This window comes from Leptodactylus fuscus, chromosome 7, assembly GCF_031893055.1.
Source record: "Leptodactylus fuscus isolate aLepFus1 chromosome 7, aLepFus1.hap2, whole genome shotgun sequence".
Taxonomy (NCBI): Eukaryota; Metazoa; Chordata; class Amphibia; order Anura; family Leptodactylidae; genus Leptodactylus; species Leptodactylus fuscus.
In genome coordinates this window covers 61,214,467-61,242,061 of record NC_134271.1, presented here as the reverse complement: position 1 = coordinate 61,242,061, position 27,595 = coordinate 61,214,467, and the positions used below count along the sequence as shown (strand labels likewise).

The following is a 27,595-nucleotide window of genomic DNA, read 5'->3' as shown; positions in this document are numbered from 1 at the left end:
AAAAACAAAAGAAAACAATTTTGCCATATTCTATCCAACTTGTTTATTACAGAGATTACCTCTGTAACATAGTGTCATACCAAAGATACACAGGGGTACACAGCATCATAGTATGAAAATCTGAGGGCTTTGTGATATGTCATTCAGGCACAATTCACAATCTGAATTAGTAATAATAATTTTAGAATAAATCACAATCTGAATAAACATTAAAGAGCTAATAATATACATTGTTGTCAGAACAAATTAAAAATAAAATTAAAACCAATACAGATGACTTTGGTACTGGGATGTTTCATATATGAATTGACCTTGAAGACCTCTCTATAATGTGCAATTACCTGCATTTCTGCCTGGGTGACACATGGGATACATTTAAGGTGCCATTTTCCGAAATACTGCCTTGATGTATTTCTCCTATACCCTAGATGTGATATCCATAGTCCAACATTAGTAACCATAATCACAATAATTCCTCACATCAAAGCTGTCCTCTGCCTGACAATTACAGTGTGATTGCAGAAAAAAATCTCTAAAAGAAACATGCCCTGTACTGTGTATGTGTGTGTGTGTTTTGCTTTTTTATGAGGCAAATTGGTTTTTCAGGGGCCAGAGAAGGAGCGGACAAGAAGTTTAAATCCTACTCACTAGCCGGAGGGTTTCATTCAGCCGGGGTTGAAAATGTAAAGATTTATTTATTTATTTTTAAATTGATAGCCAAGAATAAAAGAGAATGGCAGGAGAAGCTGATCAGGAATGAATAAAGTCTCCTTTTAAGCTGAAATAATGCACCCTTCCTCCCAGAAAAGCTGGCCTGTAATTGCTTGCAATCACTCGGCACAAATTGTCCGCTTGAATTTGCTTTTTAATTTTGTATAATCTGGTCCATTTCTCTCTCTCTGTGTCTTTGAGCTTAACCTGACTCTCTCTCCCTCACTCTCTCGCTCTCCCTTTTGCTCCTGGTTTAATTCTTTAGTGCAGTTAAAAAAATAGTAATATTTCCCAATGATATTTGATGGCTTTTATTAAGCAGAGGTACTTAAAAGATAGAATGAAAGTGAAGGGGTTTCAGCAGCACAAACTCTAAGGTTCGGCCTTTAAAAGACTATTACATTTGTCCAGCTTAAAACCTTGACCTGACTTTGTAGGGTTTTGCAGAGGAAGGATTGTTTTTTTTTTCTCTTTTTCTTGATTAAAGAATTAACATAGGCTGCTGGTTATTAATGGGCTGTATTTTAGGAGACACCTTCAGGCAAATCTAATTCACTTGGTTCTATACTAGATTGCAACATTCACTGTACATGGCTGTAAACAGCGAGACTACTATGCACATGGCAGAGGAGGATATATGGCAGCACATGAAGCATTAGCAGTTCTATATCATATAGCTGTAGGCACTCCATGTGTCCTAAATTGGTGGCCATACAGCACCATATAAGGCCGGGTTCACAAGGAGTATTTTGGTTCGTAATGTGGAACATAGACGCCGCGGGAGCTTTTGCGGGCCATATACGCTCCCATTGTTTTCAATGGGAGCCAGTACCGTATACGCGGCGCTATTTTGCGGCTGCCGCAAAATCACGGCCGCAAAATAGCGCCGTGTATACGGCTCCCATTGAAAACAAGCTCCCGCGGCGTCTACGTTCCACATTACGAACCAAAATACTCTGTGTGAACCCGGCCTTAGAGGGCCTGAGCAAATACCCACTGACTCTGGGGAACAAAGCCTGTTAGTGTATTACATATGGAAGTCCATTTATTGAATTGTACCTTCCCAAGCTGCTCTGTGTATGGCGTTGTATAGTTCCAATATGCTGCATCTTAGTGGGCATCTGATACCAACTGATCTGCTATTAGGTAAATCCTTGGTAAGATCTTGGACAAGCCCTTTAAGCAGTGGTACTGCTATTTCTTTGCACATCAAGTTACTGAAGGGGCACACACAAGGGAGCAGTTAATGATTAAAAGCACCCCTTGTATTCTGCAACACTTTCAACTTTATCCGTGTACTTTAGTATTAAGGACACAACAGATACACTGTTACTGTGTAGAGTATATAAGAGAATTCTAGTGATTGTATAGGCAATTGCAGGCTATTGTGTGGTGTCATCTGTGGCTCTACAGGGCACATATTGTTTTGTATGCTTTTGTTTCATTATAGATACTGACACATCTAGATCAAGTGCAGTCATGTTATTGGGGAGAGCAAAAGGATAGTAAAATTAAAGAAGCAGCAGGGTGGGAATTTTATGTACAGGATAGTTATAGGTGTGAAAGGATTCTGGAAAACTGAGCAGTCAAAATGTATTAAATTCTACAGTTGCAGCTGGAAGATGTCTTCATGATGGTCTCAAGAATGTAAGTCCAACCAGTAAGTCCCTGGATGTAATCACTTACTGTTAGGGTTGAGCGATCGGGATCGGAAAAGATCGGATTTCGATTGGCGATCGAGTAAATTTCACGATCGCGATCGGAATTCCGACCCGATCTTTTCCAGCGGAGGTTATCTCAAGATCGGCTCAACCCTAAAAGTGACTTTTCCCATAGAGAAGCATTGACTAGGGTTGAGGATCGGGTTCGGAAAGGATTGGATTCCAATCGGCGATCGAGTAAATTTCAGGATCGAGATCGGCTGGAAAATGATCGGAAATCGGATTTTAAAATCGATCTTCAAATCTCAAGATCGGCTCAACCCTACTTACTATATATATGATCTGCAAAGCCCCTGTGTTGAACTGTTGACTACTACTGTATATACTATATAGTCATTGTCATTGAATGGTGGTAATATACAGTATGTCTTAGCATAGTAGGATTTGATCAGTCACAATGTTGCAGTAGTCTGTGGCCCTGGTGTAGAGATATTATGTGTTCTGTATTATTCTTACACTATATCGAGCTAACTGTGGTCCTATTGTGGAGGCATTGGTAACAGTATGGTGGTATTATTCAGTCACTATTTCATGTCAATATGTGGTCTTGGTGTAGACATATTAGTTTGTTATAGTATTGTGGTATTATTTAATGAACATGTGTTAGTAATGTGAGGCCCTGATGTAAAGGTATTATTGACCCTTGTATGGTGGTATTATATGGTAACTATATACTCGGCTGGGTACAGGGTGTGGCGGCTTTCTGCCTGAACAAGGCTACCACACCTTCTGCTCACACATTCTGCTGTACTGTACAGGATGGACAGTACAGTAGTGGATGTGGCTTTTGGTGTTTAGAGACATCAGGCATACTCTTAGCTTGGCCTGCTGTAATAGGAGCTATGAGAAATGGGTGAAGTGCAGTGTGCAGCTCAGCCACACTGTCACATTTATTATTTTAAAGACACCCACTTGAAAAAATCATTTGTATGGCCCCTTAGAGTACTGAACAGTTCTGGGTATAAAAACTGAAATCCCCTTAATGTGAGGAAATTCAGAACAAAAGGTATCAGATGTTGAGCCATAAAATAATATTGGAAGAATTCAGCTAGACCTGCAAAAAGGTATAATAAAGACTGTTACTCAGTATCAGTACAACATAAGTAATGCTATCTACTGTATTTTACACATTTAGGTCCATTTCACATCTGCGTTCGGGTTTCCATTCAGAAAGTCCGCTTGGGGACCCCTTGAATGGAAACCTATATGCATTAAAAAGCGGTTATCTAAGGAAACTCGACGACTCCGTAGACTATAAAGAGATCTGTGTGGTTTCCGCTCGGTTTCCACATAAAACATGCAAAGAGAAAAGTGCTGCTTGAAGGACTTTTCTCTCCGCATGTTTCGTGTGGAAACCGAGCGGAAACCACACAGACTCCATTATAGTTCTGTGCGGTCTACAAGATTCCCAGGTAACTGCTTTTTAATGAGTATAGGTTTCCGTTCAGGGGGGTCCCCAAGCGGACTCCCTGAACGGAAACCCGAACGTAGATGTGAACCAGGCTTTACTTAGTTTTGTAGGTCAACTCTATGTGTAAACCTTAAAATTATCTTAGGTATTATACAGAACACGGAGCAACCAAAATAAATGCAAAAATTAACATTTCAAATGAGTTCCCTGAACAGAAAATCTTATTCTCTATGTAACAGTGACACGGACAAACACTTAATGAAAACGTGTACACGTAATGTTAAATTTCAAGGTTTTCATAATACATTATTTGCAAAAAGGTCAACAGCATCGTTTTTGGTCTTTTCCAGGAATTGTCCCTTGTGTCTTCAGCCAACAATTCATCTGTCCACTGACGTCTATAAGCGAATAAGACAAATAGATGTTCTCAGCGAGACTTTCTTCAACTTGCGTCAGCACCTCGTGTACGGCCTGAAGATCAGCAGACTTTCATTGAAGGTAATATAGGAAACCTTTTCTACACTTAAGTGACCAAAGAGGCGATCTCAACTGTATACACATATATATACATATACAGTACATATGTATTGATATTGTATCGGTTAAATAAATCTATACATTGCAATTATATATCAAACAATGTAAATTGTCCAAATTTGCAGATAAGGAGGTGTTCCTTGAGCACACAAAGTAAAAGGCTGTTTGCTTGCGCATGATGTCTAAAGATCCTATTAGACAGGGCAATTTTACAGGCAATTATCGGAAATGAACATCTTACAAGCACTCATTCCCAATAATCAGCCTAACATTGCCGCCAATCATCTGATGAATGAAAGTTGCTTGTTCATTGGGTGATTGGTTGCTTTTGGTGGAACAAAAAATCATTGTTCATTGGCAGCATATCCATCTGTGTCATATCCAGTAAACAATAAACGTATGTACCAGGGGAATGATTGTTTTACCTGGTACAAGGTGAGTAACTATCAGCTCATTTTCTAACTGATCAGCACTCATTAAAAAAAAGTGCCCTAGTATGGGAAGGGGTTGTCAAAATTTTATTAAAATGCAACTATCAGAAATCCCCCTATATACATAAATAACTTCCTCTTCATTTACAAGTGACACTAGGTTCACACCTGCATTCTGGTCTCTGTTCTGTGGTTTCCGTCTTCTGCATGCAAGAAGACGGAAACCACAAACCGGGTCCAGCCGTGAGCAGCGGTGAGCGTTTTATGCTCTCCGCCGCGAAACCGTTTTTTTTAATCCGGACACAGAGTACTGCATGTCCGACTCTGTGTCCGGATTAAAAAACCCGGTTTCGCGGCAGAGAGCATAAAACACTCACCGCCGCTCACCGCCGGACAGCTTTCTCACCCATTCAAATGAATGGGTGAGAAAGAATCCTGCAGGTTTCCGTCTCCTGCTCTGTTTTATGCAGGAAACGGAAACCTGCATAACGGAGACCAGGGCGCAGATGTGAACAAGCCCTGAGAAGGATTTTGTTTTCAGAGAAAGGGCAAAGTAACACCCATTGGCAAAGTATGCATAGACATTTATAGACACTTATACTGTCTGAAGACGCTGCACTTTACAACACAACAGAATGGATATGTACCATCTGATCCATGCGTCAAACATTTTATCAGTGAGTATCTCGGAGGAAAAGGGACAACAGATTCCTTCCCCTCTAGGACAGAGATTGAAAATCACCTGTTTATTTTCTGGTCTCATTGCAGCTGATTTGGATTCAGTGGATTGCACGAGTTTCATTTGAAATTCTAAGTGGTGGACAGGCAGGCAGTCAGGGGCTGAACTAAGCAGAACTGAATGAGATGTAAAAAGAGAAATAGCACTCATGTTTTAACCCTATAGTATCTGCTATAAAGAAAAAATGCTTCCGACTTGCTAAGAGTTGTGACCAGTAGCCGTTATTGATATTTGCATGAGTGCCATTGTTTTAGACATTGTACTTACATGCCACACAGCTGTACTACACCTTCATTTTGTAAAGACCTGTCACAGGTCTACCATTGAGAATCATAAACCCTCTTCTATATCCCCATGTGTCGCTGATTGCATATGGAGGCATATGTAGGATTACTCTGTCAGATTCCATACAAATCCAACACAAAAAATAATCTAGGCCTGCTACATTGGACTCTGTACATACAGAAGTATTTTCTTCTGGAAGCATTTACAGCTCTGCACATACAGGTTCTACCATGTGAATTATATATCAGTGTTTTTTTATGTTATGTTTCTAGTTTTTTTTAATCCTACTAATATTATAAATGTGAAAGTGTGTATGTTTGTGTATTTGGGTGTTTGTATGTTTGGATGTTTTATGTGTTTGTTCCTCAATCACGCAAAAATGGCTGAACGGATTTGAATGAAATTCGGCACTTAGATAGATTGTAACCTCGATTAAAATATAGGCTACTTTTTATTCCGGTAAATTACATGGCTTCATGACTATTATGAATTTAAGTCCATATACACAGCACTTAGCAGCAGGCTTATCTCAGCCAGGGCTGTTATCACTCTGTGTAAACACACGCTAACCCTCAGTGTGTATACACATTTGCATATTGCAGTGCTCACAAAAGGACATGGGCAAACACCTTTAAGCCAAATTTTGCCAATTTTAAACATGCCTGGAAAAAGAAAATTAAATTTGTTGCAAACAACAAGAGCTATGAAGGAGCCAGAAGTCACACAGTTCTCCTCAAGCGCAGCTGAAGGGGATCATTGACTCCAACAACACACTCATTATATGGCATCCCAGCAAGCTGCTGACATGCCAGAACAATCACGGGCACAGCGCGAGGAACTAGTTCATCGGCATGCCAGCTTAATAGGTGCCAAAACGCCGGAGCAGGCGGATCATCAACACCAACAACATGCTCATTATATGATATTCCGAGAAGAGAGGAAAAAGACACCGAGCGCTCTAAGCGTAGTAGATCTGTTAAAATGGTGGTAGACAATATTCATTAATATTAATTCAGACCAGTTGGCCTCTCACCTGAAGGGTTGTGGGATATCGCAACCCCAATGTGGATTTAAGTTAGTAAACAATCCAGGTGAGAGTGGCAGCAGAATCCACGATGTACCGGAATCCCGGAGAGAAGACAGTGGAAGGCAAGAACCAGAGGTTCAAGATGAAGTGGAAAAACTGCGCTCCCTGGTTGTTGATAGATAGTGACACAAAGACCAATTGTCCACGTATGGATTTATTGAGAAACAAAAGCACGACGCGTCTCGCTGTCTCAGCTTTGCATCTAGCCTGACGTGTCAAGCTTTGTTCTTGCACTTGAAGAAGGACCCTTGAAGGTCCGAAACGCGTCGTGCTTTTGTTTCTCAATAAATCCATACGTGGACAATTGGTCTTTGTGTCACTATCTATCAACAACCAGGGAGCGCAGTTTTTCCACTTCATCTTGAACCTCTGGTTCTTGCCTTCCATTATATGATATTCCAGCGAGGTGCTGAGATGCCAGAACAATCACAGGCACAGTGCAAGAAAAAAGTTCAGCGGCAGGCCAGCTTGAGAGCTTCCGAAACGCTGGAGCATGTGGATCATCAGCACCAACAACACGCTCATTATGCGGATCATCAGCACCAACAACACACTCATTATATGGCTTTCCAGCGAGCTGCTGAGATGCCAGAACAATCATTGGCACAGTGCGAGGAACAAGTTCAGCGGCAGGCCAACTTCACAGTTGTTGAAACGCTGGAGCAGGCATATCATCAACACCAACAACTCGCTCATTATATGGTGTCCCAACGAGTTGCTGACATGCCGGAACAATCACCGGCACAGTGTGAGGAACGAGTTCAACAGCAGGACAGCTTGAGAGCTGACGAAATGCCGGAGCAGGCAAACCATCGACGGCAGCAATTTGCTGAATATAGGCGGATCATCGACGCCAACAACCCGCAGACGAAGTCACGGGCAGAGGCTAGTGCTAGAATAAATTGGAAAATCTTCTAATTACTCACAGCATTTTTGTAGTGCCTGTTTTTGGTGTTTCAAGGGTATCCTGTGAAATATAGTAATGCGTAGAATATTCTAGAACAAGAAAAATCATTTGAATAATCACAGCAAGAATAAAATCTGTGTCGACACTTTATGACCTGAGCTTCTTAGACTGTGTATATACGGGGCAGTGCATACACCCAAATCATCATTTTAACCTACCATAGTTAGGATAATAGTTATAATGTAGATGGAGATTTGGACCTACACAATATCCCTATGACCATACTGAGTCACATGAGCACAGTCCAGGCAGTGCAGGAAATGTTCTAATAGTGACACCACAGCAAATGAGCTGCTGGACATATTACTAATATTTAACATAACATGTTGATATCAATTGTAGTTTAGGTATCATTGGACAAGATTTATTTACATCAAGATATGTAGACTGGGGACAGGACTACTTATACCATGAGATAAGCATCTTGCCTCAGGCAGCAGATCACAAAGAACCTAAGGAGGGGGTAGTGTGTGAGTCAGATGCGGACACTGAGTGCCAAGCTGCAACATTGTCTTCACCTTAGCCGCAACCTGCACAATTCCTCCATGGGCTCCGCTGGTGCCACTGTGTAAGAGACACTTTTGGGTGCTCCGACCATTAAGGCTCAAATGAATAAGGCTGTTCAGTGAAAAAGCCTGTACTGTAAGTTCTTCAGCAGAACAGAAGGAAGATGAAGTAGGACGCTTATTTATTTCCCAGTGAAGGGAACATTCTAATGGAGGGGACCTACCATTTTAATTTTTGTTTCCGCTAGCAGATAGAAAGCACGCTGACTGGGGCAAGGGTGGGATACAATTGATTTTTCTCGGTTCGGCCAACCATTTTGTTAAAAATACTCCTGGTTTGCAGAACTAGGGAGAAGAGGTACTCCAAAATGGTTCAAAACACTGGTTTACAGCAGGAAGCCATAGACTTACGGAAGCTTGCAAGGTGTTGAGAACACAAAGGAGATGTATGTGGCCTACTAGGACACAGGCTCACTGTCAGGGCATGAGAGTCCTGATACAAGAGGCACAATGCAGTATTAATGCCAATGAACCAGGAATCTCATATCCTAACAATGGTCTCAGGTCCTTGTAGGCCACAGGCCTAATGTGGCTGTAGCTGCATGCATAAGGCAAGTGGTGATAAGTGAGTATTATTTTTATAGGTTTTTTTTTTCACACATTAGGGGAGAATAGTAATTTATGGGGTCATCCGTGAACATTGGGGTATAATAATATGTAAGCAATATCAGAGGACATTTGGGAAAATTAATATGGGGCAACTGGGACATTGGGGGATTAATACTATAGGGATACACTAGAGAGGGAATCATGGGACATTGCAGAATAATAATATAGAAGGTATCAAAGGGCATTAGGAATCGGAAGACATTGGGAAGAATATTAATATAAGGTGGGCATCAGGGGATGTTAGAGGGGAATACTAATATAAGGGGACATAATTTATATAAGGTGAATATTAATATGGGGACAGGGGACACTCTGGTAGGCAGTGCAGGGGCTCCAAAGGGCGGAGTGACTTTAGTGATAAGGTAGCTATTTCAACATATGCTGTCCCTCTTCCAAGCTCCCCACCATTCACCCCCCCCCCCCCCCTTTTAAAAATTCTAATCTCACCCGTGGACTGCAGAATTGTCCTACCTTCTCTTTGTTCAATGTTCTCTCATGGTCTAAAACAGACATATATGTATTATAATCTATTACTTAGTATAGCGTTTGTCATCAAAGTGTTCCTCTACCTGTACCCTTTTTTTATAGACTGCCACCAATCTCTAGAGAAAAAGAGCCAATCAGTAGCAGCCCCAAACCACAGATCTTATTGATGTTATCATGTGCATGTGACATATGTCAATAATAACAAATCCATTGATCTGGTGCATATCACGACTGATGACATAATTGTTGAAAGTATGTAACAAGACCTTGAATGCGTAATATAACAGCATAGCATTTATCACATCTAGATAAATACTGGGTCCTTCATAAAATTCTTGGTGGAAGTGGAAACGCGGCTTCTTTGTTGTTAAACTCTCATTATGTCAAGTGCTTCTTACTGAATGATTATGCCTATGTGACAACACCAAAACCCAGTGGTAGGTATAATCCCATGTCTTCATTCTCTAGCTACATACTGATTTGACCATTATTCACAGTCTCTAGATTTGAGCCATATGTGAAACTCTTGAATTTACATAAAAGCAAATAGACTGTGAACAATTGAACCAGTAATCCTGAAGTATTCTTCCGCATTATAAGGTGACAATGTTGTTGTCCCTTCATGACCAAACCGGCCTTACTTCTTAGAGAGCTTTCAAGTAAGTGTTGGCATTTTTATTTTCTAATTTACCAAAATCAAAAAAAGAGAAAAGCATTTTTAAAAAAGGGCTTTAAGGATTCCTATCATAGGTTATAAAGGATGACAAGGCACTCTATATAAATGGGTGATTTGTGTATTGCATGGATCGGTGTGATTCTCTAGAGACAGATTCAACAAGTCCAGTGGATCATGATTTGAAGGAAAACTTTGCTTTTGCTGAGATTTAGCAGTTCTGTTTAAGTCTTTTTAGCAATGTGTTTGAAGAGTAGATTGTCATATGGTCAGACGCATTGTAGTCCTAATATAGGGGCATGGATGGTCCTTAAGACAAATCTGTGAAGACATGAAACACAAAGCCTTTGTGAAGACACACAGTCCCTGTGCAGATCTGATTCCGATACGTAGGTTACAGATCTTAAACACATTTGAAAGGAGTTTTTAATTATTTATTATTGGTCCTTTTGCATCCAAGACAAAAGTTGGTGGTCAACGCACCAATGATGTCCATAACATAATTTCAGCCCTGCAATTGATCCTATAAACCTCTTGGCTTGTAGAAACTGTAATGCAGATACAGTATAACTCTAATGTCCCTAGATGTACTGATTTATATCAGATATGCTTAATTTCAGAAATAGCATCCTGTGTTAAAACATTATGCAGCTCACTACCAGGTTTATATATTTATTACAATATTCTCTGTATCAGCAGCATCTGCAAATAGGAAGTGTTCACAGTACTGTCTATAAATACATCAAACCTGCATTAAAATACAGCTATACCTAAAATTACACAATTTCCATCACCTCGCCCCCCAACACTTCCAGCTATTATTTCTGTACTTATTGTTAACATATGAATTGCAATGGCCATAAAAATACATGTGCCAAATATTATTTTCCAGATCATTTTGGCACCTTGAAAACATCAAAGTACATGGACCCACACAGGTGCAGCCTTGCTCGCAGAGCCATTCCCCGCTCCACAATCCCACCCTGATGTGTGCTCAGAAGCCTCATGAAAAGAGCATTCCATATGTACAGGAATATTATTTTTAGCACCTACTGATCACTTAATGATGGAGGGACAAAGGAAATGACTGCTCAAGTGTTAACACATTTCATTTTTATGTTAATGCCTTAATCACGATCTGACCATGAATTTATGTAAATACATTAAATGTACAGCTACAGACATGATGGATGTTCAATATTTACATCCTGTTTACATTAACCTCTTCATATGCAGGCACTGCTGATTCTGGAAGTACTGGCATGTATCGTGCTTTGTAAGGTTCCTACATATTTCAAATGTAATTCTTGTCAGAAAAAAAATCCTCTCAAAGTTATGATCCACAGTGGATCCACCTTAAATATCATAACAGGAAATCTCATGGCCATCGCTGCTGACATGGTTTGTCATTATTTACCAAGAACAATTCCATACATTGTATAGTGGCTGGCTATGTTTGATATTGCAGCTCATTCCCATTCAGTTGAGTGGGACTGAGCTGCAGAAGGGCCATGTAACTAGTGGATGTGATGGCACAGTTGATAAGAGGAACTGGAGCTTAATATCGGACTCCTAGAAACTAGAGATGAGCGAACAGTGTTCTATCGAACACATGTTCGATCGGATATCAGGGTGTTCGCTATGTTCGAATCGAATCGAACACCGCGTGGTAAAGTGCGCCAAAATTCGATTCCCCTCCCACCTTCCCTGGCGCCTTTTTTGCACCAATAACAGCGCAGGGGAGGTGGGACAGGAACTACGACACCGGGGGCATTGAAAAAAATTGGAAAAAGTCATTGGCTGCCGAAATCAGGTGACCTCCATTTTAGACGAATAGTGGATTTCAAATCCGGGTCATATGAGAATGTGAACTTTGTGACTATGAGACAGGGATAGCTGTACAGGCAGGGATAGCTAGGGATAACCTTTATTTAGGGGGGAATGTTATTAAAAATAACTTTTTGGGGCTCTATCGGGTGTGTAATTGTGATTTTTGTGAGATAAACTTTTTCCCATAGGGATGCATTGGCCAGCGCTGATTGGCCGAATTCCGTACTCTGGCCAATCAGTGCTGGCCAATGCATTCTATTAGCTTGATGAAGCAGAGTGTGCACAAGGGTTCAAGCGCACCCTCGGCTCTGATGTAGCAGAGCCGAGGCTGCACAAGGGTTCAAGCGCACCCTCGGCTCTGATGTAGGAGAGCCGAGGGTGCACTTGAACCCTTGTGCACCCTCAGCTCTGCTACATCAGAGCCGAGGGTGCGCTTGAACCCTTGTGCACACTCTGCTTCATCAAGCTAATAGAATGCATTGGCCAGCGCTGATTGGCCAGAGTACGGAACTCGACCAATCAGCGCTGGCTCTGCTGGAGGAGGCGGAGTCTAAGATCGCTCCACACCAGTCTCCATTCAGGTCCGACCTTAGACTCCGCCTCCTCCGGCAGAGCCAGCGCTGATTGGCCGAAGGCTGGCCAATGCATTCCTATGCGAATGCAGAGACTTAGCAGTGCTGAGTCAGTTTTGCTCAACTACACATCTGATGCACACTCGGCACTGCTACATCAGATGTAGCAATCTGATGTAGCAGAGCCGAGGGTGCACTAGAACCCCTGTGCAAACTCAGTTCACGCTAATAGAATGCATTGGCCAGCGCTGATTGGCCAATGCATTCTATTAGCCCGATGAAGTAGAGCTGAATGTGTGTGCTAAGCACACTCATTCAGCACTGCTTCATCACGCCAATACAATGCATTAGCCAGTGCTGATTGGCCAGAGTACGGAATTCGGCCAATCAGCGCTGGCCAATGCATTCTATTAGCCCGATGAAGTAGAGCTGAATGTGTGTGCTAAGCACACACATTCAGCACTGCTTCATCACGCCAATACAATGCATTAGCCAGTGCTGATTGGCCGAATTCCGTACTCTGGCCAATCAGCGCTGGCTCTGCTGGAGGAGGCGGAGTCTAAGGTCGGACCTGAATGGAGACTGGTGTGGAGCGATCTTAGACTCCGCCTCCTCCAGCAGAGCCAGCGCTGATTGGCCGAATTCCGTACTCTGGCCAATCAGCACTGGCTAATGCATTGTATTGGCGTGATGAAGCAGTGCTGAATGTGTGTGCTTAGCACACACATTCAGCTCTACTTCATCGGGCTAATAGAATGCATTGGCCAGCGCTGATTGGCCGAATTCCGTACTCTGGCCAATCAGCACTGGCTAATGCATTGTATTGGCGTGATGAAGCAGTGCTGAATGTGTGTGCTTAGCACACACATTCAGCTCTACTTCATCGGGCTAATAGAATGCATTGGCCAGCGCTGATTGGCCGAATTCCGTACTCTGGCCAATCAGCACTGGCTAATGCATTGTATTGGCGTGATGAAGCAGTGCTGAATGAGTGTGCTTAGCACACACATTCAGCTCTACTTCATCGGGCTAATAGAATGCATTGGCCAATCAGCGCTGGCCAATGCATTCTATTAGCGTGAACTGAGTTTGCACAGGGGTTCTAGTGCACCCTCGGCTCTGCTACATCAGATTGCTACATCTGATGTAGCAGTGCCGAGTGTGCATCAGATGTGTAGTTGAGCAAAACTGACTCAGCACTGCTAAGTCTCTGCATTCGCATAGGAATGCATTGGCCAGCCTTCGGCCAATCAGCGCTGGCTCTGCCGGAGGAGGCGGAGTCTAAGGTCGGACCTGAATGGAGACTGGTGTGGAGCGATCTTAGACTCCGCCTCCTCCAGCAGAGCCAGCGCTGATTGGTCGAGTTCCGTACTCTGGCCAATCAGCACTGGCCAATGCATTTCTATGGGGAAAAGTTAGCTTGCGAAAATCGCAAACTGACAGGGATTTCCATGAAATAAAGTGACTTTTATGCCCCCAGACATGCTTCCCCTGCTGTCCCAGTGTCATTCCAGGGTGTTGGTATCATTTCCTGGGGTGTCATAGTGGACTTGGTGACCCTCCAGACACGAATTTGGGTTTCCCCCTTAACGAGTTTATGTTCCCCATAGACTATAATGGGGTTCGAAACCCATTCGAACACTCGAACAGTGAGCGGCTGTTCGAATCGAATTTCGAACCTCGAACATTTTAGTGTTCGCTCATCTCTACTAGAAACCACTTTAAGGTCAATATTCATTTCCAGGATTGGCAGTATAAGGGTATGTTCACACTGAGTTTTTTGTAGATGAATTTTAATGCGGAATCCGCCTCAAAATCCACCCACAAAAAGGCCTCCCATTCATTTCAATGGTAGTCCCTTGCTTTTTTTTTCCCACTAGCAATTTTTTTCAGCTAGTGGGAAAAAGAAGGGACATGCCCTATCTTCCTGAGTCAGCCGCGGCCTTTGCAACTTGAGACACAATCCTGCTTAGGCCCATTCATTCAGGCCTGATGAGGAGCGGGATGCCGTGCATCAGCATCCCGTTGCGGCTAGCCGCGCGGAGAAGTCACACGGTGGAAGAGGTTTCTGCCGTGTGAACATACCCTTATAATTAGTATCCTTGGTGTAGTTCATATTTACCTAAGTTTTTTAGAATTGTGGCTAAAATAAATATCCAAGAAGAAAAAAAGACATGAACTGCAAATCACAATCTTATATATTAATCTTGTGGTTCTCAGCAGATTCTATAGTACTGAACATGAGGTTCTTAGTATAAATATTGATTGATCCAGATGTATAAGCCCACTAGTCACTTCTCGGTGACCTGTTTAGAGTGGGTCCTTACACTGGGTTTGGCACTGAACAGCGACTGCCAGCACCACAATATAGTGCTCACAGGGAGAGCAACCCAGCAGTGCAGTAACACCCCAGCTGCAAGGCTAAGCCCCCAGGCTGTTGGCCACATCGCCCCATAGGCACTACACCACAGCAATGGCAGACACTATACAGCAGGGGTAGGGAACCTTTGGCTCTCCAGCTGCTGTGAAACTACAACTCCCAGCATGCTCCATTCACTTCCATGGGAGTTCCCAGAACAGCAGAGCCAGTATGCATGCTGGGAGTTGTAGTTTTGCAACAGCTGGAGAGCCATACGTTCCCTACCCCTGCTATACAGCATCGCACCCTGTGAACAGATCACAAAAAAAGTTCATAATACAAAACACCTGGTCAAAATGGGAGGAGTGCTGGTACTAAGGCAAAACCAAAAAATGGAAACAACAGAAATACATTGCATAAATATTCAAGAAGAAAAAAAAGACATGGACCGCACATCCCAATCTTATACCCACTATAAAGAGGTTGCCATGAAGTGGATACTGGGCTTATACACCTTGATCAATATGTATACTAAGAACCTCATGTTCAGTATTCTAGAATTTGCTGAGAAGCACAAGATCAATGTATAACGCTGGTCTTACACGATCGTAATTGTTTTACGGTCCGCAAGTTGCTGATCAGCAACACTAGTTGCTGATCATCAACATAGACTCCGCAGATGTCCGTAAACTGCCGCACTCGCCTATAGAGTTCTATGGGCGAGTCCGTGCAGTGCTGTGAATTACGACCATTACGGACATGTTCTATAAAGTGCGGACCTCAGTTGCGGCCCAGCACACCACGGATAAAATATCTGGTGGTGTAAGAGGCCGCATTGAATATAATGTGTCCGCAAATGGTCCGCAATTGAAAACTCTCAATTGCGGACCATTTGCTGTCTTAAACTACAGTCGTGTAAGACCAGCCTAAGAATGGGATGTGCGGCCCATGTCTTGTCTTACTTCTTGTGTTTTTATATAACAGCTAAAATGTTGACAATGATTTTTCGGAGCCAGTAATAAGCCCCGAGCGGTTGTCAATCCTCTTTTTCCTACCTTTAATGACCTTACAAAGCTTGTCTTTCTTGGGACTAACATTCAAAATAATAAATACTATTTAGCAAATCATACTCATTTCTGTGATGGTTCTACTAATGTTCATACCAGGTTGTCAGGAATGATCATGCAGTGGGCTAACAGGCCACAAATAGAGGTATATGTAGCGTCATTATTAATGGCCTATGCGCTCACACATGTTATATGAGTGAATGCTTCTTCTATCAATTCTGTGCAAAACAAAAACATCCTGTCTCCTATGTAGCAAAGCTTTGTGCTGAAGGTGGCTGACTGCAGCCAGGCAGATGACCACTTGTAATGATGGTGAGCAGATCAGTGAATGTCCCTAATGAATGCACCAGCAGGTGAAGCTCTTAGTGTCCAGGTTTGAGGTGGGTCAGCCATCTGGATAACAACGTCCTAACAAGTGATTAACACATTCCTTACATTTCCAATGATCATTAACAGATGGAAAACTGGACATAGGAGGCTCAGTAATGAGCGGCCCTCACAGCATTACCTATCATGTCTGGAACTGCCTTGGACGATGATGTAACCCAAATTAAGGATCGATTGGTAGGCATAAAAATCAATATTGCTTGCTGCAGGATTAACATAATTTGCTGCTTAAGACAAAGTCTAACACGATGTAAAGAAGCCTTCTACAGTAGGAAGTACATAATGCAATTTCTTACTGCATCTTTATGCCGTAGATGACCAGAAATGATTGAAATAAAGAAGTCATTGACCTATCATCCTCATCATTTCTGAATCTTGCTGAAGCTGCTGTATCTCCCCCACCCTTTGTCTTGTGATATTTCTACTTGCTTATTGCTTTCTTAATCTTGATTAGTTGACGTCCTCTGAGGAACCTGTTGGATGTGATCCTTGGCGTCTTGTTTGTTTTTGAAACTGAGATGTTAAATATGTCATATTGTTGGACAACAGCTTCACAATATTAAAATGAGTCAATACTTTGGGGGGGGCTTAGTGAATATTCAAGTGGGATTTTCCATTTGACTAGACATATTGCTTCTGCTTTATTATTGGCCTTGTTAAAGCAATAAAAGCAATACAAGAGCTACTAAGCAGCTAATACCAATGATGATCTCATACAGGATCTATGCCAAACTTAGTGTGCTCCAAATCTTACAGGTCACTACAGGGATGGGAACTGCACTTATTGTGAATTATGCATCAAAACAGACTTGCTCTGGCTTCCATTGTCATGACAAATGATAGTATTGTGAACTGGGGGAATCCTGTATAACAGATATAGACTGCTATATTGGAATAGACTGGAATATATTGTTATTTAAAGGGGTTATGCCATGAAAAAAGTATTTATCCTCTATAGAGTTGTCAGACCCTCTCTGATCCTGGGAATGGGAGATGTTTTGTTCCCTTTTCGCAATCACCCTGATCACTGCCAGGCAAAATGTAGAAGTGTCCCTTGGTGGATAGAAAAACCTGCTTTTTCATTCACTTCAGTGGAAGTACCGAAGATATCCAAGTGCTTACTTTGTCTGCCTCCATTGCTTCCATTGAAGTTAATGGGAGTTCTAGCCACCAAATGACACACATACATTCAACTGAGGTTAAGGATACATGCTTAAACCTTTTAGGCCGAGGCCACACGTTGAGGAAACACAGTTTTTTTGTTGCAGATTTTGTTGGGTTTTTTTTGAGCCAAAGCCAAGGATGGCTACAAAAGGAGTGGGGGATATCTAGAAAGTTCTTATACCTCTACCTTCCTTTCAATCCACTCCTGACTTTGGCTAAAAAAAACGCAGCAAAATCTGCAACAAAAAAAGCTGCGTCTCCGCAACGTGGGGCCTCAGCCTTAGGCTAAAGCCCCACTTTATGCTGCATTTTACAGTACCTGCAAAGTGAATGGGATTCTGGCTAATCCCATCCCCACTTTGCAGAAAAAGATCAGCAGTGTAAAAACTACGTTTTCAATACCTGTGGAAATACTCGTGTTTTCCATATCGGTATAATGAGGGAAAGTCTGCATAGGAAGTCGCAATGAACATTTTTTTTCCAGTGTTTCACCATACCTTAAGCATGTATATTATAACCATGATAAAAAAAAAAATTGTGACCCTTTAGGTGTTATGCAAATGGCATACCTCATTAATGCAGTATCTGATGGAACTACATATGACTTTTGAGATTTATAGATGAATTTCTACAGTTTGATACAAGTTAGAACTAGTATGAAGACTTACATAAGTACCAAATACACTCATTGACAAAAAAAGGCACCAAGAAGGATTTGTTGTGATAACAATATTAGAGTGAAAGATAAGTTTATTGGGGAAAACTGTGCATTTAAAAGGAGGTACACTGTTGGGCCACCTCTAGCCTGCGTACAAGATAAAATATGGTTGAGCATAAAGACATATAAATTGTGTATGGTATCTTGAGGCACATGTTGATCCTGTACACTTATAAGTTGATAAAAATGGTACCCCGGCTGGTCCCGTAAATGCTTAATTGACTTTAAATCCGGCAACCAGGCAGGTCAGTCTAAAAAGGGACATTCCTGGGAAACCTTTGCACTGTGTGAGTGAGCATTATCCTGCTGAAAAATGCCAGCTGGACAACAGATATAGCTGCAAGATGGCCCTCATATCATTACTAGGGGTGACTGCTATATGCAGTGGCACCCCAGGTCATCACACCAGCAGCTGGGGCAGTGTCACTCCACAGTGCTAAGGCAGGATTGAATCTCACACCACGAGGACTTCATACTTACCCATGATTGCCAGATCCCAAGCTGATCCTTGACTCCCTAGCAGTCCAGGTTTCTCATTCATGACATAAACAAAAATGAAAGTGATGGTGGCTGGCTGTCAATGACAAGGCATATAATGGTGCCATGACACCAAATTTCCTCATGTACTCATTTACATATCTGCTTGAGACATAACTACACGCCGAGTTTTGTAGCAATCCAACATTTCTATATGGGTGAGTTATTTTTTTTGTCAATAAGTGTACATGTAGCTCCCTGAATTTTATAATATTTGCCATAAATAAATGTGAACCTTACATTTTAATCATATATTTGAAATTACTTATTTCATCATTGAAAAATTCTGCTCTCAGATTACCACCATTTCATCCATTTCTTTTTTTATTCACTTTTTATGTTTTATAACCTTGGCTTGGAATAATTGATAAGATGTAACATACAGATCATTGTCATGGAACATTAAATGCCTTTTCTTTGGTTTATTCAGTATAATTTTAACCTTTGTAATCTAATTTTCCTTCCGTTATGTGCCGTGCAGCCTTCTCAATGCTAAACAAATAAATGTATACATAATTGCTGTTCCCGATCTATGTTGCAGATGTGAAATTAGCTGCATTTTAATCAAGCTAAATTAGGGCAGAATAAATCTTGGGACCTTTTTTTCGTTTAACAAGAAGACAATTCACTGTTCAATATCATGCACACGGCCAAAAACTTCATTAGATTTTTTTTTTAATGTGATTAAAAATGTTTAAATAAAATAATGATTCAATAAAGAGGCGCTGATGAAAGATGTGTTTTAAAAAGCTCTAAATTAAAATCTCATTAATATTTCAGGGAGAATATTTGGTGATTGTATCTGTTTCATCTGCATTTTTGACCTGTGGTTTGAAGTTCACAGCAGGAAGGAGATGGTGGGATTTGTTCACTATGAAGTAATTACACGTGAATTACAGCACGAGTGTTCAATCAGCCAAAATAATTGTACATAAAGTGAATTACTGTTGCAGAAAATGTAAAAGTGTGACTAAATTTTGTAATTGGTTGTCTCCAGCTTCTACTGATCTTGAGTAAACCTCTCACCATGTCCAGTGAAACTGCTGAGCATCTCGTAATATTGTCAGGATAAGGAAGTGTATTTCACATGCATGTTAAGTAATTGCCTGTTTTTGTCACTGATACATACGTATTAAAGGATGGTATAACTCAGTCACGTTATTTATTTCTCATGAAGCACCAAGGCTTTATAGACATCATCACTTATTGGCATGAGTAGGGCTCAGGCCCGGTTCACATCTGTGCATGGGTTTCAGGGAGACAACTTGGGGACCCTCTGAACGTAAACCTAATCCACATAAAAAAAACGGGTACCTTAGGAAACCTGCAGACCTCATAGACTATAATGGGGTCTGTGTGATTTCCACACAAAAAATGCGAAGAGAAAAGTGCTGTTTGTGGAGAGGGGAACGGAATGGCCTGAACACAGATATGAACCAGGCCTTACAATCTAAATTCTCTAACAGTATGTCTTTGGAGTGTGGGCGGTATCCTGAGGAAATCCACGCAAACACAAGGAGAATGTAAACACTATGTAGATTTTGTCTTTGGTCTAATTTGAACCCAAGACTCCAACACTGCAAGGCAATGGTTCTAAACCTGAGCCAACATGCTATGGATTTTCTAACTTCTCCTTACTTTCAGTGACAACAAGGGGGGAAGATATATCAAAATTGGTATTTCCTATTTTGGTATTTTTTGGCTTCAGTGGGGAAACAGCAGATTAGCTCGGGGTCAAGGTGTCTGACCCCAACCAATCTGATACATCCAAATTTGCTAGGTTGTGGGAAAACCTCTTTAATCTACCAGTATGTTTTCAAATGCATGACCTGCAAGAAATATACTCCTTTCCTACGTGGAAAATATCTACAAGTTGCTGTTGACTGATCTTTTATGCCTATAGCCACTGGCAGTGACAAAACTAAAGTCTTGTGGGCCCCGATGCATTCTTTTGTCCAGGGCCCCCTACATCATCCCTACAGTGAATTCTTTATAGTGATGGTTAAGGGTGCTAAGGAGTTTAATCAACCTTAGTGTGGTTAGGGTAATCTGTGGGTCTCCTTGGCTTATGGGCCAGATCGAAGCTGCAATCTCAATACTGATGCCAGTGGGCCGCCTAAGGCTCCTGAGCGACTGCACCCTCTGCACCCTCTCAAGTTATGCCCCTAGCCACTGGTCATGAATATACGGATACAGAGTGCATGAAATAAACATTACAAATTATTATATGACACTAAACATATTACTGTATAACCAAGATGCGCTAAAGGTGAGACATCACTTTGGAAAACATCTGGTTTTGTGTTCTGCCATGTTCTCCTATATAACAATATAACAATATTTTTGATTGCTGTATTGCTATCATTTCAGCTTCAGTGGTTGGAGCAGTTACAGGAAATATCATCATACGCAATTTCCCAATTTTTAAACACCAGTTAGATAAAAATCTAATGAGTCAGGATCCAACTGATATTACATATCCTGGCATGATACAGTTGGATGGTTGCGGAATACCTTGTATTGTTATAAATTAGGATATATATGTAGATCCCATCCTTTATGTGATAAAAATGAAACTTTTTTCATGATCAGACAATAACTCTACATGAAGCAGAAAGGCAGAGGAACATGTAGGAAGATATAGAATGACAGAAAAGAGAAAGTCTTCAGATTGGGCGGTTCCATCTTTTGTTTTCTGGTAAGCTCGATGACTGGCAGGCAAAATAAACACTTGCTGAAAGCTTGTATCAATGTAATTGTATAATTGCAGGCTGCTCTGGCACGATGTGACGTGCTGATAATCACTTTGAGATGTTGGTTGGCAGAGGCTGCTGCGACACCATCATGGTAACAGTCAAGCTTTTCTCTTGTACGACTACTACTGATAAGCCCTTAAAAAGTCCCTCTAATTGCCAGTGACATATGATGCGATTTCAGATGCTGGATTATACATATTAGAACACAGGGCACAGCAGCCTGTGGTTGTCTTGGTGCCAGCCTATCTTGCTACTTTTCTCTTTATTTGTTGTCTTCAACCTGTGTCCCATCGATTGTCATGAACCTATAAATCCTAGGATATCCTGAAAGCTAGAAACTAAGGGCCCCTTCACACGGAGTTTACACTCCGCTCATTCAGACACTTATACACGAGCGCTTCAAAACACATCCCATTCACTTCAATGGCAGCGGGCGTAAAGCCGGCTTTACACGCGCTACCATTGAAGTGAATGGGATGTCTTTTGAAGCGCTCGTGTATATGTGTCTGAATTAGCGGAGAGTAAACTCCGCGTGAAGGGGCACTAACAGTGCATTCTGGAATTTGGGATTTTACAATGGCTGGAAAACTGCAGGCTGGGAACTAATGTACTATATTATACTGTATATGTTTAATGTGTTTAAAATTACATATATTATGTGCATTTTCAAGGACAGAGGACATGTAATTCATATGAACTGGTATAGCAATGGGGAGATTGCACATCAGCTCTGGTGTCTTACAGGAAACCATTGTGATGTAGGAGTCATCATGAAAGGGACACCAGGAGGACATTGGTCCAGGTTTTACACATGGACCTTGGTGCTTCAGCTGGTGCAATAAGGCACAAGATGGAGGATGCCTCATACAGTGCTATGCATAATAAATTTAATTCTGATTTGAATTAAAGGCTTAATGAATTCTGTCCTTGAGTTATTTGCAATGTAAGGGTGAATTCACACGGAGTTTTGTGGCACTGATTTTGCCACAATAACTCGAGTAAAGAATCAGCGTTGCAAAAAAAGACTCCCATTGACTTCAATGGGTTCCATGCACCCTAAGACTAATTGCAATGATAATAATTAGCCACTACTTGCGGTCCACAATGTGACTTTCCATACTGCATGCAGTTAGTTGTCGTTTTATAAAAGCGGTAGAGTCACAGGTTTTAGACCTATGGCTTATTGTATTATACATTATAGCAACATATGGTGCTCTTTAGGGTACTGTATGATGGAACTGTTCTCCCTTATAAGCAATGCTTCCAGGGAAGGCAATACTTATTTCAACCGAGACTATATACAAAACTGGAGGTATAGATGACATTATGGTCCATGCTACACAGTAGCCGTGGCTTTATGCAATTGAGAATTTTCTTACAACACAAAATTGAACAGTTATCATATGAGATGATTAGATTGCCACAGAAACAGAGCAGATGTATTGAGGACATCTAAGTAAAGCAGGAGACATCTGGATTACTGGGCAGCATGGCAATCACATTTATGTGGCGGAAAAACAAAGAAATGTGTATGTAATAAGTTATATATTTGCAAGCTCCTATATAACCATATCTTCACATAACCCCATAAACACATATTACTTGCCTTCTAGTAAATCTATTCCACTCAGCGTTGAAAGTTTGGAAATTAAGCCATAATCAAACAGGTGTAACCTAAGAACACCAGAGTCATCAAATATGTGTGAACCGTTCTGGGCAAGAAAACAACTTATCAAACAGTTGACGTTCATCCTGGCTGTTCAATAAACTCCCAAATTATGGATTTCATGCAGCTATTTCTTACTCAAACTAGGTGCAAACTATTTCCAGATGTTTCAATGGCTCCCTATATGTCAGCTTGGCAGTTGTGTTAAAGCATGATGTACTGACCCCAGAACAAGGCCCCCTTTTCTTTTTTTTTTTTTTTGTGAGTTAAACCTATGGTTCCATACAGTGGTGTCTGCTGTACAGAAGGTGATTTAAAAGCAGGAGGAAGGCTTCCCGTAATAAGCTTTGAACATCCAGAGCTCAGTAAAAGAGCATTCTCCCTGGAGAATATCTCACAATTCTGGAGAAAACACAGGATCAAAGGAATTAGGTGCCTTCAGAGTGCAAATTCTAAACTGCCATTCAAGCTTGGCACAAATTAGTGTTTCTTTTATTAGACTGATTCTGTAGACTTTGTGCTGCGGTGATTCTATTTCATAAAACTCTACTATGAGCAAGCTAAACATAAAACACATGCGGACACAGGAAACCCCCTTGGAAACACAAGAAGGTGCACAAATAAACTGTACGTTGTAATAAAACAGGAGACTTTGGGTCAGGCTTAGGCAACTTAAGGCTCTACAAGTACCAGAATGCAACAAGGAGTAGAGAGGCCTTGGAATCCATCTTAGAGCCAAACTCCAATTCATCGCAATCCCTCACTCAGAGCTGTACCAAAGCTTGCAATTCGGAGGCTTGAAGAAAACCACTATGAGATGCCTTTCTTTAACAACAGTGGGGGCAATTTATAACTCTTGTGTGACAGAATTGAAATCTATGCCACTCAGGAACTGGCATACATTGCAGGTATGAGTCATATGTTAGGTCAAGACTTCACCACCAAGGCCTGCTTGGTCTCTGTCTTACTCCGTCCACTTTAATGAAAAGTGGCAAGAGGGGTGTAGAAAGAGGGTGTTGGCACATCTTTGGCACAAAAAGGACCAAGTGACACAGATGGCATGGAGGCAATATTAAGTCCCCAACCCCAGAGTATTCCTTTTGCAGGGGTGGTCATATCTACATTAAGACAGATCTGTGCTCACATAAAAAGAAAATATTGACAGTGAAAGTCCCCTGACAAGTTGTTAGAAAGAATTCAGCTACAAAACCCAGATAAAAGCTGTGACAAGTAAAAGCCCCAATATGGCCCAAAGCCGGCTTTACATTTTAGATAGTAACCAGATGACTGCAAGTGAGTTTAGTTGATGGTTGTCTATAAAAGCTGTGGTATGCTGAGACCCCACGTTGTGGAAACACAGCTTTTTTTGTTGCAGATTTTACTGCGGTTCTTTGCGCTAAAGCCAAAACCGGCTATAAAAGGAATGGGAGATATATAGGAAGTTCTTATACTTCTACCTTCTCAATCCATCCCTGGCTTTGGCTCAAAAAAATCACAGCAAAATCTGCAACAAAAAACACTGCTTTTCTGCAACGTGGGGCTTTAGGTTTAGTAATCAATTTGTCAGTCATAGTACGTGAAATAAATGTGTTAAATTTGCTCAGTGTTCAGTATATGTGTAAAAGGAAGATTTTCTTGTCTGATATATAGTATATAACAAAACTGTTAAGTACATCCTATCTTTTCTTATGCAAAGCTTAAAATAAAGCGCAAGGTTATCAAGAGTTTGTTAATTCCAGTTCCACTGGAGGATTCATGATGCAGAGCTGCATGCCTTGTCATAAATCCGATGCTGTGGGCATATTTATTATGCTTCGTATGTCACTCTTCTGGTCAATTGGCTCCAACAAATTCCGACATTTTTACTTTTGGACCCCCTTCAGCACTTCCGTGAAAAGGAGGAGTGTTGAAGGCAGGTGGGGGGTGGGGCCATCAGCCCTGCCAGATTTAACAACATTTATGCCAGAAATATGGGATAAATGAAGTGGGAAATGTACAGCAGCTATGAGCTAGTGTACATTACCCCTCCTGGTGCAATGCCCGGTGGATGGAGGGCATCATTTATGAAGAGGCGTGTACCTTGTCATATATAAGGCGCTTCCTCCAGCAGCAATGGCATTATGAAAACTGGCATTGATAATGCTGGTTCTTTTAAATCTGCCCCATAGTGCCTATACTGAAATCTACGTTAGGCATCATACATTTCTAGCACGAGGTGAGGGTGAAGATAAAATACCACTTGCAACAATTTTTGACACAATTGCCATTTAAAAATGTGTTTCTATTTATCTATCCATCCATTGTCTCCTCTGTCTGCTCTCGATCTGTATACATCCTTTTCTTTCTTCCTCATAACTATCTATATATCTATATGTGTCATCTATTTGTTCCTTATCTGTAAATCTCTTTTTCTATCCATCAGTCTATCTATCTATCATCTATCTATCTATCTATCTATCTATCTATCTATCACTCATTTGTCTGTTCCTATATAGTTCGATCTATCTATCTATTACATAAATAGATACGATCTATCTACCTACCTCATAGATGTCTATTCATCTGTATCTGTCATATATCTTTCCCTTATCTTTTTCTATCTACCTATCTATCTGTTCATATGTATATATCTGTCCTCTATCATCTCTCTCTCTCTCCATCCATCCATCCATCCATCCATCCATCTATTTAGCTCATTGTCTATCTGATACCTATCTATTCATTGCCTTGCACTCTATCTGTCTAGCTATATATCTCTTAATTTAGCTGTCTAGCCATCTCTTTCCTATGTGTCCCATGTATCTGGCTCTATCCCCTCTCTCTCATACTGTATCTATTATCTACCACCTTTCTCTCTTTCCTATGTGTCCCATGTATCTGGCTCTATCTCCTTTCTCTCATACTGTATCTATTATCTACCACCTTTCTCTCTCTTTCCTATGTGCCCCATGTATCTAGCTGTACCCCCTCTCTCTCATACTGTATCTATTATCTACCACCTTTCTCTCTCTTTTCTATTTGTCCCATGTATCTGGCTGTATCCCCTCTCTCTCATACTTATACTGTATCTATTATCTACCACCTTTCTCTCTCTTTCCTATGTGTCCCATGTATCTGGCTGTATCCCCTCTCTCTCATACTTATACTGTATCTATTATCTACCACCTTTCTCTCTCTTTCCTATGTGTCCCATGTATCTGGCTGTATCCCCTCTCTCTCATACTGTATCTATTATCTACCACCTTTCTCTCTCTTTCCTATGTGTCCCATGTATATGGCTCTATCCCCTCTCTCTTATACTGTATCTATTATCTACCACCTTTCTCTCTCTTTCCTATGTGTCCCATGTATCTGGCTGTATCTCCTCTCTCTCATACTGTTTCTATTTATCTACCACCTTTCTCTCTCTTTCCTATGTGTCCCATGTATCTAGCTGTACCCCCTCTCTCTCATACTGTATCTATTATCTACCACCTTTCTCTCTCTTTCCTATGTGTCCCATGTATCTGGCTGTATCTCCTCTCTCTCATACTGTTTCTATTTATCTACCACCTTTCTCTCTCTTTCCTATGTGTCCCATGTATCTAGCTGTATCCCCTCTCTCTTATACTGTATCTATTATCTACCACCTTTCTCTCTCTTTCCTATGTGTCCCATGTATCTGGCTCTATCTCCTCTCTCTCATACTGTATCTATTATCTACCACCTTTCTCTCTCTTTTCTATGTGTCCCATGTATCTGGCTCTATCCCCTCTCTCTCATACTGTATCTATTATCTACCACCTTTCTCTCTCTTTCCTATGTGTCCCATGTATCTAGCTGTACCCCCTCTCTCTCATACTGTATCTATTATCTACCACCTTTCTCTCTTTCCTATGTGTCCCATGTATCTGGCTCTATCCCCTCTCTCTTATACTGTATCTATTATCTACCACCTTTCTCTCTTTCCTATGTGTCCCATGTATCTGGCTCTATCCCCTCTCTCTTATACTGTATCTATTATCTACCACCTTTCTCTCTCTTTCCTATGTGTCCCATGTATCTGGCTCTATCCCCTCTCTCTCATACTGTATCTATTATCTACCACCTTTCTCTCTTTCCTATGTGTCCCATGTATCTGGCTCTATCCCCTCTCTCTTATACTGTATCTATTATCTACCACCTTTCTCTCTCTTTCCTATGTGTCCCATGTATCTGGCTCTATCCCCTCTCTCTCATACTGTATCTATTATCTACCACCTTTCTCTCTCTTTCCTATGTGTCTCATGTATCTGGCTCTATCCCCTCTCTCTCATACTGTATCTATTATCTACCAC

The 27,595-nt window shown here is 41.3% G+C and overlaps 1 long non-coding RNA gene across 1 annotated transcript in view; it reads left to right on the top strand.

The window, feature by feature from the left end:
* LOC142213621 (uncharacterized) overlaps window positions 1–27,595 on the top strand; it is a 289,622-nt gene that overhangs the window by 141,780 nt on the left and 120,247 nt on the right. Inside the window, exon 2 of the long non-coding RNA XR_012717238.1 lies at window positions 4,194–4,341. This is a non-coding gene — a long non-coding RNA (uncharacterized LOC142213621). The remainder of the gene's footprint in view (window positions 1–4,193; window positions 4,342–27,595) is intronic.